General features: G+C 40.5%; 1 protein-coding gene across 6 annotated transcripts in view; it reads right to left on the bottom strand.

Annotated features, from left to right (window-relative positions):
* The window catches only part of APP (amyloid beta precursor protein), a 286,842-nt gene that overhangs the window by 136,784 nt on the left and 127,892 nt on the right, over positions 1-22,166 (bottom strand). The gene's annotated exons all lie outside the window — the stretch shown is intronic.

The raw sequence follows: 22,166 nt of genomic DNA, 5'->3' as shown, positions 1-22,166 counted from the left end.
AAAGGGGATGCCATGAGTCTAACCATAGGACATTCTGGAAAAGGCAAAATTACAGAGAAAATAAAAAGATCAGTGGTTGCCAGTGGTTCAGGAAGAGTGGGGAAGGGATTGAATAGGTGGAGTACAGAGGATTTTCAGAAACTACTCTGTACAATACTGTCATAAGTAATAATAGATACACAGAATTATGCATCTATCAAAACCAATAGACTATACTACACAAAAAGCCCCTCCCATGTTAAAACAGGAACACTGGTTAATAATAATGTATCAAAATTGGTTCAAATGTACCATACTAAGGCAAAATGTTAATCTAAGGGAAATTGTGGGGTAGTGGGGAAGTGAGAGGTAGAGGGAACTCTTTGTACTTTCTGCTCGAATTCTTTGTAAACCTAAATCTGCTTTGAAAAATGCAGTCCATCATAAAAAGCAGCGGGGGGGGGGGGGGGGGGGGGAGGGCGGGGTGGATACCAAAACTGAGTTTGCTGTATTATGGGAATTACTTCTCATAGTGTACATACAAGAGCTGTAACACACTGCACGGTAGCAGATACTCAGTATGTGCTGGTGCAAATTGGTTTAAAAACTGCAATTGACTGTAATCCCAGCACTTTGGGAGGCTGAGACGGGTGGATCACGAGGTCAGGAGATCGAGACCATCCTGGCCTACACGGTGAAACCCCGTCTCTACTAAAAAATACAAAAAACTAGCCGGGCGAGAAGGCGGGCGCCTGTAGTCCCAACTACCTGGGAGGCTGAGGCAGGAGAATGGCGTGAACCCGGGAGGCGGAGCTTGCAATGAGCCGAGATTGCGCCACTGCACTCCAGACTGGGCGACAGAGCGAGACTCCATCTCAAAAAAAAAAAAAAAAAAAAAAACAAAAAACAAAAAACTGCAATTGAGAACTTAAACTGGACACAGAGGTGGAAGGTGAAACTGGCTTCAGTCAATCTGCAATGCCCTATGGACAAGGATGCCTGCAGAAACTATTTAGTTGCGCACCCTACGCTTGCTAATTGCTTATGTTTTGCAGAATACCAAATATTTCAGTGGTTCTCAAATTTCAGTGAGCATCAGAATCACCTGGAAGGCTTACTGAAACACAGATCACCTGCTAAGTGTGGTGGTACATGCCTGTAATCCCAGCACTGTGGAAGGCTGAGGTGGGAAAAAAGCTTGAGGCCAGGACTTTGAGACCAGCCTGGGCCACACAGTGAGACCCTGTCTCCAAAAATTAAAAAAAAAAAAAAAAAAAAAAAAAAAAAAAAGCTAGGCACAGTGGTGTGCACCTGTAGTCCTAGCTACTCAGAAGGCTGGGGCAGGAAGACTGCTTGAGCCCAGGAGTTGGAGGCTGCTGTGAGCTATGACTGCATCACTGCATTCCAGCCAGGGAGACAAAGATACTGTCTCTTTAAAAACAAACAAACAAAAACCAACATAGATCACCAGGTACCACTGGCAGTTTCTAATGCAGCTCCAGAGTTTCAGAATCATGAGACCTTGGTGGGGCCTGAGAATGTGCATTTCAAAATTCCCAGGTGATACTGATGCTGGCGGTCAGAGGATAATATTCTGAGATCCAATGCAATATGCTGCGAAGAATGGCAAGAGATAGCCAGTAACTCAGTGAAATTGGGAAGAGGATCAGAAATAATATTTATGGTATTAAACATTTACATGCTGATGCATCATAGTGTGTAAAAAAATAGCAAATTTGGATGGCGAAAGAAGGGCATGTCTAGAACAAAATTAAAAAGGCCTATTAGGAAATCCTTGTGGAAATCATGTACCTGCAAAGGCAGGCATAGTTGACAGTATTTGAAAGAAGATAAATGAAGATAAGAATAGGAAGTATCAAATAGTAAAAACCTATTATATACCACCTAGCGGGACTAGAGGAATCGATGTCCTTGATCACATCACAAAACCAATACAGGAGAAAGACCGAGATGTGGCACGTGGTTTCAACTTTTCCGGGGCAGCTGCCACAGGTCTATTTGAGAAGTACCATAGTAATAGAATTAAAAGCTGCTATGCTGACATTATAATGTCCCCAGAAGGAAAGAGAGAGGGAGGGAGAGAGAGAAAGAGCGAGAGAGAGAGCAGAAGGGAATTATTACCACAGAGTTGATACTGGCCAAGAAGGAGAAGCTCATCATTGAGAAAAGTGATAGGAACCCGGGTGTTTCTATCAGCCACATGAGGCCTTGGACTTGTAGTGAGAGCAAAGCATTATGTAGGAAATCAGATTCCAACACGTGAGCCAAACAAACACTATGATTCCATAATCTACGACAACAGAAACGAAGACTCCTCCACAAACCTGAAAGGCTTTCAAAGTCTGGCAGGACCACCACAAGCAGTTTTACTCAGAGTGAAAGGGAAAGATACTTACAGAGATGAATCCATCAATGGCAGGAATTCTCTGATTAACTCAGCATTTAAAGCATGTGTTATACAAATTGTATAAAGATGTGTATGACCTCCCCATGGAACACGTGACTGTCATTACACAGGATACAAGAATAGTATAAAGGGCGTTTGTAAAAGTTCCAAAAAAATGTGTATGACCCCTAAGTGGAATGCCTTTCTAACTCTGACTAAATACGATGCAAGGATATTAAGTGATGACATCCTAAGAAGTTGAAAGCATGTGGCTAAAGAATAAAAAGAAACTGATTAAGCAGAATAATTTATTAATAGCAACGTATTCATATGTTAACAAATGAAGTGTCAATACAGAGAAAATCCTAATCAGTTACTGTAACATTTCCACAAGACCAGGAAGAAATAGGAGAACAGAGAAACAGATAATACTGGCATTGAAAATCAGATGCTGGAAGCCTTTATCTCCTTGTAGAAATAAATGAGGTGGAAATAACCGATTTTTTTTTTGACTGCCCAGATTATTGCACAAAAGTTTACTACTTGGGGCAACATTTCAAAAGAATCCTACACTTAACAGTTGCTCAGCTGCCCTAAGCTTAACTCAGTATATTGCCTCTGCATTTTTCTATAGGATATCAATGTTGTATTACTAGTGAATCAAAGAAAGATGACCTAATGCAAGTCATCAGTTAATTTACTGTGTTTGAGATCTCTTACTTATTCAATCAAATCACGGGCACTGGCGCTGTTTTCCAATTTAAGTGGAAAATTCAGGGAAAGTCAGCAAGAAAAATCAAACCAGTATTCTCTTTAAATCATGATGTATACACGTGATCTTGAACCATGACTGGAATGACGATGTCCAAGTGTACGATCCAGGGTTAGGATAGCACCGTGTTTCCAGGTGGGATGGTGAAAACATGACCCTGGTATCCCCAGGTTCCTCTTCCAGGCTTCTTTGTTATTACTTGGATGTGGCTCTTAAAGCTCTGAATAGAAACCATGTTTTTAAAAACAGCTGTTTAGTGTGATCTGCATTCTGGTATGTGTCTAGCCGTGAAAAACAGCGAATTATATGCCCATCATCCATCCCTGCATCTGCCTGAGCAATTTACTGGCATAATAACCAGGAACAGAGACATGTAATAAATAGTTCAACTGGCTAAGGAATTAAATTATTTGGCCTAAGAGAACTCAGGTCCAGGTTCTTATTACCACAGCTTTGATTTCTGGAATGAAATTTAGACGTCCATGAATTCAATTACTCATTTGGACACTATTTAAAACAAGAGCACATGGTTTCGTTTGAATAATGCTGCATCTTCCCAATGAATGACAAACACAATATCACAACTTTTAACTGCAGTTTTCATGAATAGCTAGAAACACTGAAAGGAAAAAAATGACTTTTCCATCACTTCTTCAAATGCCGGACAGACTGTTGTCCTGTGGACTTGTTTTGAAAAGCTGATCCATCACAGTTTAAGAAGTTGCAAGGAAAGAGCAGTTTATGGAAATACAAAGCTGAGTATCATAAAACAATTTCCTTACAAGCAATCAACTAACAACTCACAATAAAATAAACACTTGGGAACATAGTGGAATATTCATACTACATTCGCAGACTTTAATGGCTATCAATTTATAGTTGGGGGGCTTTTACAGCTTTTAAATACCAATAAGAAACACTTTTACAGAATGAGGGAACCATGTGAAAATGCTGACCATCCCCAGAGCATCTGGATTTAATAAGGTCAAAGGGACATTACTCCGAGGAAATAAATCACTGATGATAACATTTTATGTGTCAGCATGCGAGATATTACTTGGGTGAAGGAGAAATGACATCACAAAGATGACTCTCCTTCTGTTTCTAAATAAAAGCTGACTTTGATATAATTCCACGTGCAGTTGCCGCCTGATAGTCCCTTTAGAGTGAAAGATTTTGATTCTCACACCAATTTTCATCTGTTTATTAAAGTTATGCCAAAGAAGTCACCATTTATGTTTTCTAAGAAAGCCATATCACATTCTGGAAATGGTAAAATTATACAGACAGTAAAAAATCAGTGGCTTGGAAAGGTTAAAGGGAAGAGAGGGTCGAACAGAAGGAACGCAGTGGTTTTGGGTGATAGTAAAAGTACTCTGTATGACACTATAATGGTGAGCACGTGTCTTATACAGTCATCCAAACTCACAGAATAAATAATGCCGAGAGAACGTTAATGTAAACTATGGACTTTGGGTGATAATGATGGTGTCAATGTAGGTTCACTGATTGTAACAAATCCCTCTAAGGGGGATGCTGATAATGGGAGAGGCTGTGCATGTGTATGAACGGGGAGTATATGGGAGAATCTCTGTACCTTCTGCCTAATTTTGCTGTAAAACTAAAACTGCTCTAAAACAATAAAGTCTGTATTTATTCTTTCACAGTCTCTATTAAGATGGACTTTTTTCTTCCTGCTCTACACAAACAGGGAGGAAATGACAGGGATAGAGAGCTCTGATTCTCATGGTTACGTGACTGTGGACAATCATGAGATCTAAACTACTGCACTGATGAGGGAAGAGGGAAGACAACCAATGTCGGTTCCCAAAATGCAACCAACCAGGGGAAGGCTCAGCAGGAAGAGGTTCAGACTCTTCCTGTGTGGATATGAAAATGGGAAAAAAGAGTCTAGAGGCCTCCAGAGACAGGAAGAGAGAGAAACTACAGCCGTTTTTTCAAGAAGATAAACAGATGGTTCTCCTTCTCGCTGCCTCAGCTCTTCAAACTGCCAGAGTCTAAACTGGAAGGCACAATGGCTGGATAAGTCAGTTTTTCCCAAAGGAAAGCAGTTTCTGAAATCACTCTTATTAAATTAGGAAAATGTTTCAGGGGAGGGAGGGCAAAGTAAGAAAAAGCCAGTACTTCTGCCACATAAAGGCACTGTTAGAAGCAAAAAAAAGAGGACACATCACCTAATTCCATTTGAATTAAATATGAAAACAAGCAAACTCCAGGCAAATAGAACTCAGGGGAAAGGCCAGTGACTGGCAGGGGTCAGGAGAGAGGATTCTAGGGGCCAGCAAGGCTCTGTGTTCTGGTCTGGATGCTGGCTATCCAGTTGTGTGGTCTTAAAACGTTGCATAGTTGTATTACCTGTTATGTGTACTTCTCTCTAAATAAATCAGTAAAAAGGTTGAAAAGCGTTTCCTGTTACTTGCAGCTAAACGCATTTCTTGCAGAGGGCTCAAAAGCCCACCTGGGGACCTGAGTTTAAGGCCTCAAGCTTTAGGAAGATAACCACACGATTGGACTACCAAAAATTCATGCCTCAGGCCTGAGGAGGTGGCTCACACCTGTAATCCCAGCACTAGCACATTGTGGGGCGAGGCAGGCAGATCACTTGGGGCCAGGAGTTCGAGACCAGATTGGCCAACATAGGGAAACTCTGTCTCTACTAAAAATATAAAAAATTAGCTGGGAGCGGGGATGCATGCCTGTAATCCCAGCGACTCGGGAGGCTGAGGCAGGAGAATCACTTGAACTCAGGAGGCAGAAGCTGCAGTGAGCCCAGATCACACCACTGTACTCCAGCCTGGGTGACAGAGTGAGACTCTGTCTCAATAAATACATAAATAAATAAATAAATAAATAAATAAATAAATAAATAAAGTCATGACTCAGCTGATTAAGAATGAGCTATAAATCACAACCTTGATCTGAAATTAGGCTATATCATCATTCTTACACATTTAATGAACTCTTATTCTGGGTAAGAGAATCCACACTAACTGCTGTATGACTAACAGACATACTGCGGATTAAACGCTTTAGAAATTCAACAGAGAAGTAATTGTTGTGAGCCAGAGGCATCTGAGCTGGCCGAAGTGATAGGTGGCTGTGGGGATGAGGCAGGAATATCCACATAATGCACAAGTGGAATAACAAGTAAATAAAATATAATGAAATTTTACACAGGCACTGAGGTTTAACAGTGAGGAAGGGTAAACTGCAGAGACAAGTGTATTCAGGCATTTTTTTCTTTAGCCAATGGATAAATATTTGAGTTGAAAGGCATATGTACAGATTGATGATAATGAGCAAGAAAGTGGCAATGCATTCATTCATTCATCCATTGAATCATTCCATTAAGTACCTCTCTAAGCCAACCCCTAGTAATTCAATTGACAATATTCACTGTGCTTTACCAAGTGCCAGTACTATTCCAGGCACTGAGGCTACACAAGTGAAGATAAAGCACTCAATTTCTTGGAATCTATCTATTAGTTGAGGAGGTGTAATAAGAGCAAGAAAAAAAAATTACGGAGAAGTACTATAGAGAAAAGAAATGGGGCTAATTGCTAATGAATGCCTATGATAGATGTGTGCTGGCGATGGGTAGCATTTCAAACAGGGTGGTCAGGAAAGGGCCCCACGGAAGAGTCATGTGAACTGAAAATGCTGAAGTTGGGCATGGCAAAACCAAGAGGGTGCCTGGATGGTTGAGGCAGAGGTAAGAGCAAGTGCAAAGGCCCAGGCATGAGGAAGAGCTTAGCATGTTCAGCAACAACAACAACAAAGGGCCACTGAGCTTAGGGAGTAGCAGATGAGGGAGGAAGTATAAGATCTGGTGGTGGAGACGGACAGGCATAATGTTACCCAGTAAGGTTATATTTCTTATAGCAACTGGAATGACTCAATGAGATTTAAGTTGCAATGATGTCTCTGGCTGCTGGGCACAGAGTGGCCTCTAGGGAAAACATGAATGGAAGCTGGGAGGCTGGACACTGGGCCAGGAGCTAGGGATACACTGGAAAGCAAGGGTAGCTCAGAAGGCAAGTAGCCAAAAGGCCAGACACTGACCTCAACACCTGTATACATGTAAAATTGCTGCTCTGATAACAACTGCATATAGCTAGGAGACTCAAAAGAGTGAGCACTAATCAGATTCCAGGTGTCCAGTGAGGCATGACTGAAATGTGACCCAAAGAAGGTCCAAAGTGAATGAAGTCCAGGGGCTAAAGATAGCTCTCCACCAGGCAGGGAGGGCAGAGCATGTGCAAAGGCCTGGTGACAGGAGGGAGGGAAACCTGAGCACCTGAAAGGGAATTGGCTGACAAGAACAAAAAGAGGGCTCCAAGAATGGCAAATCAGCAGTGGCACAGAGCAGGTGTTGGCAAACTACAGCCTGCAACTTGTTCTTGTACATCCTGTGAGCTAAGAGTGGGCTTTGCATTTTTTAAAGGATTATAAAAATAAAAGAAAGGAGGTAAAAATGACAGCAATATGTGACAGAGATTGTATGTGACCTGTGAAGCCTAAATATGGATTGTAAAAATGATCCTTTAAAGCCAAACCAACTTCTCTTAACACATGCTCCTGTGAACCCTGCCCCATTAATGTTGGTGAATTAGTGAATTTCTTAAAAAAAAAATTACTGAAACAAGAAAAGAGATCTGAGAAGCACTAAAGCCAAGCTTTTGTGTAAACTAGCAGTTCCTGGGTAGAACCTTTAAAAGACAATCTCTCTTTACTCCGCTATCTCAGTACACACTTAGGGTAAGATGAATATCCTACCAACAGAGCAACAATCTAAACAATACCCCTAGGACATGATCTAAGACAAATCCAAGGAGTGGACAGTTTATGGGAAAACTGGTGCAGCTTCTTCTGCAAGTCAGTGTCAGGATATAAAAAGTGCTATTCTGGGGCCAGGCATGGTGGCTCACGCCTGTAATCCCAGCACTTTGGGAGGCCGAGGCAGGCGGATCACAAGGTCAGGAGATGGAGACCATCCTGGCCAAGATGGTGAAACCCAGTCTCTACTAAAAATACAAAAAAATTAGCCGGGCGTGGTAGCGGGTGCCTGTAGTCCCAGCTACTAGGGAGGCTGAGGCAGGAGAATGGCGTGAACCCGGGAGGCGGAGCTTGCAGTGAGCCGAGATGGTGCCACTGCACTCCAGCCTGGGCGACAGAGCGAGACTCCGTCTCAAAAAAAACAAAAACAAAAACAAAAAAAAAACCAAAAAACAGTGCTATTCTGAATCCTAAGAATTAAGGATGTAAGATGCTGGCTCTGGTGCCGGATAGGATGTGATATGCAAAAGGACCTTTCTGTGAAGGTCCTTTCTGGAACTCAGGGAGAATCTGAATATGGACATGGTATCCAATGGTATCAAAAAATTATGTTAATTTTGTGGGTGAGACGGTATCATCTGGACTCTTAGATTTTAGAGACATATACTGACATCTTAAATATTCTTCCTGTCTGAACTTTTCTTTAAAATATCTCGGCATCATAAAAAGTATGTTTAAAGGGGGAAAATGATATTCTGGCAAGACTTAAATTTGGAATATAATTATAGTAAAAGGCTAAATTGCTTTTTTAAAGGCTATCTTGGAGGCAAGAAAAGCCATATATTATCAAAAGCAGATTACTGTCCTGACAGCTTTATGAACCAACTAGAATTAAGGAGAAGCACCTAAGGTCATAAAAAGTTTGGAGTCATTTTAAATTCTTTATATGTGAAAAAGTTTGGTTAATCAGATGCTAGGCCAGAAAACTGTGAACGGGCAAATTCCTCATGTCCAAAGGTCTAGCTGCTACTAAGGATGGGTGATCCATATATATTTTGGGTGGAGAGTTAGAAGTATATGACTTTTGGCTCTCTAACAAATATTTGAGTTTCAGGTCCTGCTCCGGAGTCTGGGGATGGTGCAGAGAATAAAGCAGACAAAATTCTCTCCCTTCCTGGCATTTACATTCTACAGGGAGAGAAAGATGTAAGAAAACCAAAATAACGATGTTACACTAGAACATTACAAGGTGACAAGTGTTATGGAGAAAATGAAAGCAGCAAAGCTAGGGGGTGGGCTGGGGCTGGTAGTTGGCTGGGCTGTTGCAGTTTCTGCAGAAGGCAGTAAGAGACAATGCCCTGAAAAGGTGTCAATGCAGCAAGAACTGTGTGCCTGGCATCCCCTTCCACTGTGTCCATACACATGAGAACTAATATACAGCTACAGGTGGTTTGTGTCCAAAATGGCTACAAAGCACTCTCGGAAAGCCACAAAGCAATAGAAAAGCCTGGTCTTTTTCTTTCGGGGCACTTTGTGAAGACCTATTCCTTAGAAAAAAGAGAAGCCCATGCTTCTGGGCTTCTCCCCCTCTTTTTTGTGAAAAAATAAGTGGTTCTGTTAAGGAAGTATATCAGTCTGTTTTCACGCTGCTGATGAAGACATACCCAAGACTGGGGAGAAAAAGAGGTGTAATCGGAATCACAGTTCCACATGGCTGGGGAGGCCTCAGAATCATGGTGGCAGGTGAAAGGCACTTCTTATATGGTGGCAGCAAGAGAAAAATGAGGAATAAGCAAAAGCAGAAACCCCTGATAAACCCATGAGATCTTGTGAGACTTTTTCATTATCACCAGAACAGCACAGAAAAGATCAGCCGCCATGATTCAATGACCTTCCCTTGGGTCCCTCCCACAGCATGTGGGAATTCTGGGAGACACAATTCAAGTTGATATTTGAATGAAGACACAGCCAGTCCATATCAGGAAGCAAAAACAACAAACTCTGCTCCTCCTTCTAGCACACTCCCCAAAATGCAGCAATACCTTGTCCTGCCCCAGACTTGTAAGTGGAGCCCCACTCCTTGGAGAAAACAGACACATCTGCACCGCTGATCCTCAATGGCAGAATATGCCACGTATCTGTCCAGGAGAAGAAGCCATATGGCTCAGGCTACAAGGTCTACAGCCCAAGGCCTTCCTTGCCTCTGGGCTCTGAGGGCTTGAAGTAAATAGAAAAGTACTTTAAATTGTATTATAAAGGTAAAGGTGATGGAGCTTCTTGGGCTAGCCAGAACTTTAGGAAAAGCATGTTCTGGAGAGGTAAGACTTTTAGCTGAATTTTCCATTAGTGAGCTAACATTTTTCCTCTTCCAACAAGCCCACTTTCTTGCCTTGGTAAGTATTAAGTATCTTTTTTTAAAGTATCTGTGGTTGGTTGGCATCAGAGAAACGTGTAGGGTTAAATATCAAATAGACACTCCTAGTACAATGCCACGAATGTACAAGGGATGATGAGGCTATGAAATTTGTGAATTATTTTCCTTTCTCAAGGAAAGACTACACTTAAATGTACTCCAGTTAACTGAATGTTCTGGTTATGTAGATCCTAGAGAGAAGGTCTAGTGTGGTGATTAATGGTGACTTTCCAGAGCTCAGCCATGTGGGTTTCATTCTCAGTGCTGCCACCTGCAAGCGCTGATGTGACTATGAACAAGTCACTTAGCCTGCTGTGACTTGGTTTCCTCATCTTTAACATGGGATGGAAACATTAACCACCTCAGAGGATGCTGTGAACAGCCAATGATGTAAATAATACACTTAGAACAGCATGTGATAAGAGCTAAATACTGTGCCTATTTGCTGTTTTTAACTACAGCTTAAATGTATATTTATGACAAAATTTTTTCTTTTATTGCTATTAGGTTTTGAAAATGGTATAAATAAAAATATTATTTGTTTTTCAAATGTAATGTTTTTCTTGGGGTTTATTATTTTAGAAAAAAAGCTATCCGTTACTGGGCGCTATGCCTAGAAAGTTCCCAGTTGCTGACCACAGGCTCAGAGCCCTGCAGCGATGGGATGTAAACAAGCATAAAACAGTGTTTTCAGTGATGTGCATATTAACAATAATGGGATGAACAAAGAATGTTCATTGGTGGAGTTTGGGAGGGACAGAGTAAAGAATAATCTGTTGAAGAGCTAACAGGTAAACTGGGAAATGATGAATAGAAATCTACAAAGGCAGCAAAAAAGACACTGCAGAAATAGGGAATTACACCTGTAACAGATGAAGAGAGAGATGGTTTGGCTGTGTCCCTACTCAAATCTCATCTTGAATTGTAATCCTCATAATCCCCATGTGTCTAGAGAGAGACCTGGTGGGACATAACTGGATCATGGGAGTGGTTTCCCCATGCTGTTCTCGTGACAGTGAGGGAGTTCTCAGGAGATCTGATGGTTTTATAAGGGGCTCTTCCCACTCTGCTCCTCACTCCTCTCTCTCCTGCCGCCTTGTGAAGAAGGATGTGTTTGCTTCCCCTTCTGCCATGATTGTAAGTTTCCTGAGGCCTCCTTAGCCATGCAGAACTGTGAGTCAATTAAACCTCTTTCCTTTATAAATTACCCAGTCTCGGTTATTTCTTTACAGCAGTGTGAAAATGGACTAATATAAAGAGTGCTACAGGAATTGCCAATTCTCAGTGTGGTGGAGGAGGGGGTGGACTGTGGGAAGGGAGCTGACTGTAGCTGCAGTTCTGCTCTTTTATGAAGGGCTTTGTTTCACAGGCTGAGGAGTTTGGACCATTATCTACTAGTGATGCAGAGCCTAGTAGAAAAGCTTAAAGCAGAAGAGTGGCAAGGTTAGTTGTATTACAACAAGCATGAGCTGGCAGAAGCATGGAGGACAGACAGGTGGAGGAGTGAGTGACAGGTGGGATGTGAAGGAGGTGCTTGTGAAGCCTTGGTTAAAACAACAGCACAGAACTGGTAACTCTGGGGATGAAGGGAGTGAGTAAGAGGAGGAATCTGATGCTTTGAGTTGGAGAATAGTTACTAATGGTAACAGAGGATACGGCAGGAATTAAGAAATGGAGCTAATGGGTTCGGCTTTGATCATGGTAGACTTGAGATTCTGTAAGACCCTGCTGGAGAGGCATACAGTAGACAGCTGAAATCAAAGAACAAAAAAGAACAAAAAATCTGAGCCACGAATACACAGGCACTGCTTTTCTATTTCCATTAAATAAATAGCGCAGCACTTTTTTTGTTGTTTTTTAAACTAAAGAGCTGCCATTCCCGAAAGACCACAGATAATAGCCCAGATGCCCACTCACTTTCTGCATGGATAATATGTCCCATTGTGATACTATTATTTAAGCAGAAACAAAATCTAGCCTTCCAAAGTCTAATTACACCATTCCTCCTCCTTCCTTCCCCTCTCTCCCTACAAGCATAATTCGAGACTGCTTTCCAATCCAGAGATCTATGTGAGAATTTTAAAACATTGTTCCTGATTAGTCTCTGTAATCAATAAAAGAAATCTACTATTGATTAGATGTGATAAATCTATTATTGATTAGAGATACTAATCAGGAACAAGTTTTGAAATTGTGTATGAAAAGCTATTCACTCAACAAATGCTAGTGGCTTCTAAGTGTCTGGCATTCTGCTGGATCCGAGGTTCCAAGAGGGAAAAATATAAGCTCCCTGTTCTCAGAGAGCTTACATTCTATGGGGGAGAGAATGACAATGAACCAATAAAACACTAAAATGTGATTCGTTTCAGAATGGAAGTAAATAGGCCGCTAAGATTGAGAATAATGAAGAAGGGGTGTTTTCTTCAGAAAAGAATGTTCAGGGCCAGGCATGGTGGCTCATGCCTATAATTCCAACACTTTGGGAGACTGAGGTGGGAGGACTGCTTGAGCTCTGGAGTTTGAGACAAGCCTGGGCAACAAAACAAAGTGAGACCTCGTCTATACTAAAAATTAAAAAAAAAAAAAAAAAAATTAGCCAGGTGTGGCCTGTAGTCGCAGCTACTCAGGAGGATCTCTAGAGCCAGGGAGGTCGAGGCTACAGTGAGCCATGATCATGCCACTGCACTCCAGCCTAGGTGACAGAGCAGGACCTTGTCTCCAGAAAACAGAATGATCAAGGGAATTCATTCTGGGAAGATGGCAACAAAACTGAGGCTGAAGGTGGGACCTTGGAAGATCCATTATAGACAATGAGATCTGTCAGTCTTGGGATTGGAAAGCTGGGAGCATTGACTTGTGTGACACTGAGCAGGGGAGAGTCAGGGGAAAGAGAGGCAGGGGGTGATACTGGAGAGGTAGGGAGGAGCTGGGTCAAATGCGCTAATACCTACAAAGAATGTAGGAGGTCAAACGAGGGCCTGACACAGACACAAACTACGTGCTTGTTAGTTGTTACCCGTTATCATTCTCCTCAGCATATCTAAATAAGGCTTCGTTGTTTCCTCTCTGTGCACTTGTTTTTAAGCGTATTGGAAAGCCACGAACGCAACTTAAATTGGGGGGTTCCAGGATCTGCTTTATGTGAATAAACACTCTACATCCTGGCTGCTGTACAGAGAATGGCTTAGTGTGGGAGAAGAAAGCGGCAAGTGTGTCGGGGAGAGATAACGACAGCAGAGATTAGCAGGATACTGAGATAACTCCAGCAAGAAACAATGGGAGTTTACACTAGGACTGTACTGGAAAAGGCGGAGAGAGATGGATAAACTCAGAACTGACAGGATGTGCAGAAGCGACAATGATGAGTTCTAGGTTCTTAGCAATAATCTCTAAGAGGGGGCGTAGGATCATTACTGAGATAGAATGGCTTTGAGAACCACACTGAGGAGTGGGTAGCAGGGGAATGAAGAACTCTCATTTGGACATGTTAGGATTCATATGCCTATGAAACAACTAGGTAGAGTCTGGGCTAGAGAAATAAACCTTGGCCTAGGCTGCTTACAACTGGTATTTAAAGTTAAGGGCATGGATTATAGCAATCAGGAAGAGCGAGCCAGAAAGAAAACTACTATAATAATTGAAAAGAGATAACCAGGGTCAGGAATTTAATGGATTAAATTTCAAAACAATACAACAGCCAAGACAGGATAGTCAAAACAACAAAGGTTGGGGTAGGGGGGATCTCCTAAAGCCTGAGTAAAGAATGTGTAGGAAAGACAGGCTTCAAATGACAGCAACACACAAGTTACATTAGACAAAGGGCTTCTGAGAAATGGCAAAGGTAATCAATTCTAAGAACTTACTAATCTTAAGGTGATTTATAGAAAAAGTCCCGTCCTATAAACGTCTGGATTCTTGAGTCCAGAGATATCTGGGTCTGTCTGTACTGGTATTCTGCTGGGCAGGTAAAGGGGTTATGAGGATAAGTACTATCTTACTTGTCTGTCAACTAATACTGATGACAGCAAAAGCATCATGCACTTTAGGAGTCATGGTCATAGCCAAAGACTGCAGATGTCCTAGACACAGTATTTGCGACAGACAGATAGGACATACATAGCCAAGTTCCTAATAAGCACGTTGAGTAAGAAGATTCCAGAATGGAAGGAACGTAGAAAAGCTCTGTTCTAGTACAACCATTTGAGGACAGTATGGAGGTTCCTCAAAAAACTAAAAATAGAGCTACCATATGATCCAGCAATCCCACTATTGGACATTTATCTAAAGGAAGGGAAATCAGTATATTAAAAGAGGTATCTGCACTCCCATATTTACTGCAGCACTATTCACAATAGCCAAAGTATGGAATAACCTAGGTGTCCAAAGAGACTAACGGATGAAGAAAATGTGGTGTGTATGTGTGTGTGTGTGTGTGTGTGTTGTGTGTGTGTGGTGCGCACGTTTAATGAAATACGATTAAGCCATACAAAAGAATAAAATCCTGTCATTTGAAGCAACATGGATGGAACTGGAGGACATCTGTTAAGTGAAATAAGCCAAAAACAGAAAGTTAAACACCACATGCTCTCTCATATGCAGAAGCTAGAAAATGTTGATTTCATAGAAGTAAAAAGTAGAACAGAGGATGATGGAGGCTGGGAAGGGTAGGGGGAAACCCAGGATAGAGAAAGATTTGTTAAAGGATACCAAATTACAGCTAGATAAGAGGAGTAAGTTCTAGTGCTCTGCGGCACTGTAGTATGACTACAGTTAACAGTAATATATGACATAATCTCAAACAGCTAGAAGCAGGATATTGAATGTTCCCCACACAAAGAAATGATACATGTCTGAGATGAATATGCTAATTGGTCTGATCTGATCACTGTGTACCCTGCAAATGTGTACAGTTATTAGACGTCGATTTTTAAAAATAAAATTTTTTTAAAAGCTACCTTTTAATGAACAGTCTATGCTTAAATGTTGCTAGGCGTGTTTCAACACCAATGAGTTATATCTGAGGTTGGACCATAACTAGAGGAGGCACTTAGAGATGCTGTAATTCTGGTCTCAGCATCCTGTTCCACTGCAGTTAGTTCCACCATCATTTTATTACATTAAATGCAATATTGCTATCCTGTGACTACCTTGTAAACATATTTTCATAAAACCAAAGTGCTTCATTACCACTTCTAATATATGTATGAGTCCTTGGCTCCAGTTTTCCAATAATAGTAGCTATACAATTATCTTGCAAACCACTTGAGGCTAACCATTACCATTCAAATAATAAACAATGGGAAACAAATGAATAGAATATTCTGGGAGATAAAAGATCAAATCTTTGATATATCTTCCCTTACTTATTAGTAGTTAGAGTTTAAGATACAATATTTCTTCTAAAACCATTTTGAAAATATAATTTAAATGTAAAATTGAAGGTCCTAAAAAGTATAGAAGTTTTAAAGTAAAACGACTTTGCTATTTGAATACCTATTTAAATTTCTATTTCCAAAAGAGCGCAAATCAATTCTACCTTCATTTTTATAGCAGTTTTCTAATCATGAGAAATCGTACTTTCTAGTCCTTTTTGCTTCCCTAAAATAAAAAAAATCCTACATATTTAAATTCATAAAATAAGAATGATCACTACTTGATTACTACCAAAACTAATTTTAATAATGTTCTCAACCTCATCTAGGCTAGATAGTGCTTAAGAAGCCATTATGTATTATTATTGATTATGATTACGAGCCCTACAATAATTTTAAAGTAACGAATTAAAAAGGGAACATGTTATAATAGCCATGATTATCAGACCAGAGGTGGGAGATTAGTCATTGAGCCCCAAGGACAGTCTCTGTGTTCAACAGTATGAGATGATGGGTAAAGAAGTGATTTGGCTAAGAAAAAAAATCACCCTGGTCGGGTGCGGTGTCTCATGCCTATAATCCCAGCACTTTGGGAGGCCGAGGCAGGCAGATCACCTGAGGTCAGGAGTTCGAGACCAGTCTGGCCAACATGGTGATAGCCTGTCTCTACTAAAAATGTAAAAACTAGCTGCGCGTGGTGGCAGGCACCTGTAATCCCAGCTACTTGGGAGGCTGAGGTAAAAGAATTGCTCAAACCCAGGAGACAGAGGTTGCAGTGAGCCGAGATTGTGCCACTGCACTCTAGTCTGGGCGACAGTCTTAAACAAACAAAACAAAAAACACCCCATGCCGCTGGCCTGCTCCCCCAACAATTCCAATCTACGCATTAAAAACAAGTCCACTGTAAACTTTACCAGCTTGACAGGCATTCACATCGATTAGTCGTTTTGGAAGCAAATACCGTGATACAGATTATTGCAATTTTCCCCACGTATGAGGTAAAGAAATAGGCTCAAAAAGATTATATATGAGGGTAAAGCACATTTTAAACCTCTGAAGATATTTTTGAAGCAAAGATCATCTTATTAACTTACAAGTCTTTTCTTTCCTTGACTACTTGGATGCATCTATTACACTTGGTTTCTGTTTCCACCCAATGTCTTTTTAGGCAGGTTAGTTCTATCATCATGAAATCACCGTAAGTGCAATACTGCCCTTTCCTTCATGATGTCATTCATCTCTTTTCCAGTTTGTTAGCTAACACGTATTAACATTTTAGTATCCAACTACATTCATCTCATGACTACTAGCATTGAAAGAATTGATAAAAAGATAAAAGCAAACCCTTACTGCCTGGTTTGACAATAAGTAACAGCTCTTCACATAGGCTGGCAATTAGGACGCTAAGCAGAAAATCTTGGAAGACCAAATTCGACCAACAGCAAACAGTGATCTCAAATGTAAAAGAAAACTTCGGTTATATGCTACGGAGATACTTACAATAGCAAATTATGTAAACTGCTTGAATTACTGTTGATCTAAATAGAATGGTGCTATGCTATAAAGATTATTTTCAAACAATTTTTTTTTTTTTTTGAGACGGAGTCTTGCTCTGTCGCCCGGGCTGGAGTGCAGTGGCCGGATCTCAGCTCACTGCAAGCTCCGCCTCCCGGGTTTACGCCATTCTCCTGCCTCAGCCTCCTGAGTAGCTGGGACTACAGGCGCCCTCCACTTCGCCCGGCTACTTTTTTGTATTAGAGATGGGGTTTCACCGTGTTAGCCAGGATGGTCTCCATCTCCTGACCTCGTGATCCGCCCGTCTCGGCCTCCCAAAGTGCTGGGATTACAGGCTTGAGCCACCGCGCCCGGCCTATTTTCAAATAATTTTCTAATACCGAACTATACTTTTGAATACCCTTGGCATATCTTTTCCAGAATTACACATTCCTAAAACAATGCGCCAATCCACAAGCACATGAGGCCTACTATACGCTCAACATCCACTTCTCTTTAAAACAATTTACATGACAAAACAAAGTACAACAGTGAACATCCATCAGTTGCACCTTCAAATGTCTGATAACACAATCAGATGATCTGTGTGTCCTTTACTTATTACATTGATAACGAATAGAAAATAAAATGTAGATCTGAAGGAATCACTTAAGTTTTTAAATTTGCTCAACTGCAAAAAATGTATTTATATAAATATATAAAACAAATTTCTATATTAAAAGAATACAAATTAAAATACTATAAATAATAACTTGAATGCTTTACAAAATCAATTTGAGCTACTATAATTATAGATTGAGTAACCCTTATCCAAACCGCCTGGAACCAGAAGTGTTTCAGGTTTCAGACTTTTTTCAAATTTTGGGATATTTTCATATACATGAGACATGCTGGAGATGGGACCCAAGTCTAAACAAAAAATTCATTTATGGTTCACAAATACCTTATACACACAGTCTGAAGGCAATTTTATACAACATTTTATATAATTTTTGTTACAGAAAGGAAGTCTGTATACGTTGAACACATAAGGTCACATAATTTTCTGTGTCTGTTGTCATGTCAGTGCTGAAAACATTTTGGATTTTAGGGCATTTCAGACTTTGGATTAGGGATGCTCAACGTGTATTTTATAGTAATAAATCACATTTCTTTAAAAATATTGTACATTCTTGGCTGGGCGTGGTGGCTCATGCCTGTAATCCCAGTACTTTGGGAGGTTGAGGCCAGTGGATCACTTGAGGTCAGGAGTTCGAGACCAGCCTGACCAACATGGTAAAACCTCATCTCTACTAAAAATACAAAAATTAGCCGGGCATGCTGGTTGGCACCTGTAATCCCAGCTGCTTGGGAGGCTAAGGCAGGAGAATCGCTTGAACCTGGGAGGGGAGGCTGTGGTGAGCCGAGATCACACCATTGCACTACAGCCCCGGTGACAGAGCGAGACTCTGTCTCAAAATAAATAAATAAATAAACAAACAAACAAATAAGTAGTACATTCTAGAGTTTAAGCTAATGAAGATTGTTCTCCCAGAATCTCACTCCATACAAAAATACGTATTAAAAATTCATGCGATCATGGCTTCGGCTAAGTGGCATTAGTCCACCACCTGCAACTTTACATTTAAACACTAGGGATACTGCAAATGTTACTTTGTAAACTAAAAGTGTTACTTTGTAAACAAGGAAGGCAAAAAAGGAAGCTAGTTAGCTCCCACTTGGGACAGATTTTTCAACCTCTACTCAAAGGAAACAGTTTTGAACATCTCTAAATTATTTTCTTAATAATTGCCTTCCTTCCAAAACAAACATGGACTTATAATTTTGCTGAGTTCCTTGTGGTAAGTTATTGGTACTAGTTTAAACCACACGGCTTCCAAGGAAAGTCAACAGTTTTTGGCTTGATATGCTAATATGTAGATTTTGAGGCCACAGTAAAATTAACTAACTAATTAAAGGGTTACTTTTCCATGTCACAATGGAGAGTCCTATCTAAATTAGGGGTTTTACACTGAAGATACAAATATCCAGACGTTGTTTTCAACAAGAAATTAATGTTTTGGGGTACTACTGCCAGAAACCAGTTAAAATCCTAAGAATCTGTATTTTGTTCCTCTTTTCCTACTATTTTGTAAGCCAGGGAATTTGTACAGTTTAATTAAAAGATACTGGGGGGGAAGAAAAGAGTTCATGCATCAGTAGCTTAGAATCCTTAGCACTGAATAATCCAACCCTCCAAATAACTCTTACAAATGAATCATACAGTATTTCTCATTCAGCAATATCCTGTTACCGGGGCAGCCTATGCCATTAGGTCTCAGTAAGCACAGTCTCATTGCCAGATGTAGCTCAGATGGCAGCAACTCAAGCCCTGCACTGCAGAGGCATCTCCTCTTCCAGCCATTACCTGCTTGGAAACAAAAACAAACCCCACTGGTTTGGCCACACATTTGTAATCCGCTTAAGGCTATAAAAGTGTTTTGCTTTTCTTCTTGACATACATGTGGTCCAAGTTTATCCAATACAGGAATCGAGCATTTCTAGTAAGACCTCAAAACTGGCAGCCAGTTCCCTCAAGAGAAAATGCAAGCTTCTGCTATTCGCCTATTCGTCGTTCTCAAATGAGTTCTCCTATTTCAACGTAACAGTCAGAAAGCCTCACACAGTCCTGGAAGCTGCCAACCCAGCATTATGACAGCTGCTCCTCAAAGCCATGAGCCATTTCATTAAATCCACTCTTACTTGACTCATCCACTGGCAAAGATTTAAAGCTTTAATTTATCTTTTGTATGATTCACTTCGCGGTCCTCTAAAGTTGTTAGGTTTTTTTCCCCTTGAGCATTTAATATCATTTTTTAAAATGCAATGCAAAAAGGCAGCTAAAAGATTGTATATTCAAAAATTTTGAACTCCAGAGATACAAATAAAAAGATATATAGTCAAATAGAGCCTCTCTTTCTCTCTCATCTAATTTTAAAGACAAAGTACTGACCTACGAACAGACATAAATTCTCATGACAGCCTGAGCTCATCAGGTAAGGCTATGAATGTTTCAACATCACTAGCTAAGTGGAAGACAGTATGTGCATAATTTATTACATGATTGAATGACAAGTTTTCACTAACTACAAATCATGTATTCGTGAAATGCACCATCTATAATACCATCTGGTTATTATTTTCTGAGAAAAGTTCCCAGAGCACAATGACCATAATTAAATTGGCTTTTGACTAGATGTAGCACTGTGCCACCTAAAAATTGAGCCTGAGCAAGTCTTTTATGATGACTGCATTGATGATTGTTATTCTGGTGTGGTGGCTCATGGCTGTAATCCCAACACTTTGGGAGGCCCAGGCAGGAGGATCATTTGAGGCTGGGAGTTTGCAAACAGCCTGGGCAACATAGCAAGACCCCTGTCTCTACAAAAATAAATAAATAAATAAATAAAAATAAATTCAGCAGGCAAGGTGGCAAATGCTTATAGTCTTAGCCATTTGGGAGGCTGAGGCAGGAGGATCACTTGAGTCCAGGAGTTCAAGGTTCACTGATCTATGATCACAATACTGCACTCCAGCATGTGTGACAGGCAAGAACTTGTCTCTTAAAAAAAAAAAAATCACTTTAATATAGTATCTGAAACATATCAAACGTTCAAGAAGTTTAGCGCCCTTCATTATATAGGAGGAAAAAGGTGACATTTTGTACCTCTGTATGCTCAGATACAGTTTATTTTTGAGTTGGAAATATTTCATACTTCACCTTTTCTTTCTTATTGTTACAATTTTCCTTTATTTATAATGTAGCCATCCCTCTTCTGCCCATGGAAATAATGAAACATGGGGCCTATCACATTATGTTATTAGACTCCTAATGCAATTCTACTTAATTACTGCACGTCTAGAATGATAGTCCTTAGTTTTTCTTTCCTTTTTTTTTTTTTGGAGACAGAGTCTTGCTCTGTCGCCCAGGTTGGAGTGCAGTGATGCGATCTCAGCTCATTGCAACCTCCACCTCCTGGGTTCAAGCGATTCTCTGGCAGTCTCCCCAGTAGCTGGGATTACGGGCGCACACCACCATGTCTGGCTATTTTCTATTTTTGGTAGAGAGGGGGTTTCTCCATGTTGGCCAGAATGGTCTTGAACTCCTGACATCAAGAGATCTACCAGCCTCGGCCTCCCAAAGTGCTGGGATTACAGGCGTGAGCCACCACGCCTGGCTGTTTTTCTTTTTTAAAGACCAGTTAGTTTTGGTGACATATATTAACCTTAAGTTAACGTGACTACGTAGGTGTATGTGTTTGTGAATGCCAATGTGATTCAACTCAAATACTTGTCGAGCACCTACCTACCTAACTTATAGAAAATTATGTCAAGTATTTTTCTATATCAGGTTGTACAGGCCTCAGAATAAATGTAAACTCTTGGTAAGTAGGATAGTCTGTTAACCTTTAGAACACCATTAGGGTCCTGTGGACACAATTTTACCTTTTAAGTTTCTGAGCACTTCTAACTACTTGTGGGGCTTGATATTTCCTACTTTTATCCATTCATAGAGACACAGAAAATTTTAATTGAATAAAACTCATTCTAGCTTGTACTTAACCATGAGTCTGAGATACATTATGAATCTCGATGTTGTTCCTACATTTTGTTCCTAGTTACAAAATATTTATCATCCCAAGAATTATTTCATCACTAGCCATCAACTATTTAAAAACTGTGCTAAAGAAGACCAAGTAATATGATTATGAAAGAATGATAGAATTGCCTAGAAAGGTGATGCAATAGGGAAATTACCACATTTTTATTGCTGTGTTCCCAAAGTATTACATCATCTTTCAAGATGGTTTCAAAAAAAGTCTGAATAGTCCCAGCCACTTGGGACGCTGAGGCATGAGGATCACCTGAGCC

Source organism: Rhinopithecus roxellana, chromosome 13, assembly GCF_007565055.1.
Source record: "Rhinopithecus roxellana isolate Shanxi Qingling chromosome 13, ASM756505v1, whole genome shotgun sequence".
Lineage (NCBI taxonomy): Eukaryota > Metazoa > Chordata > Mammalia > Primates > Cercopithecidae > Rhinopithecus > Rhinopithecus roxellana.
This window is presented reverse-complemented; position numbering and strand designations above follow the sequence as displayed.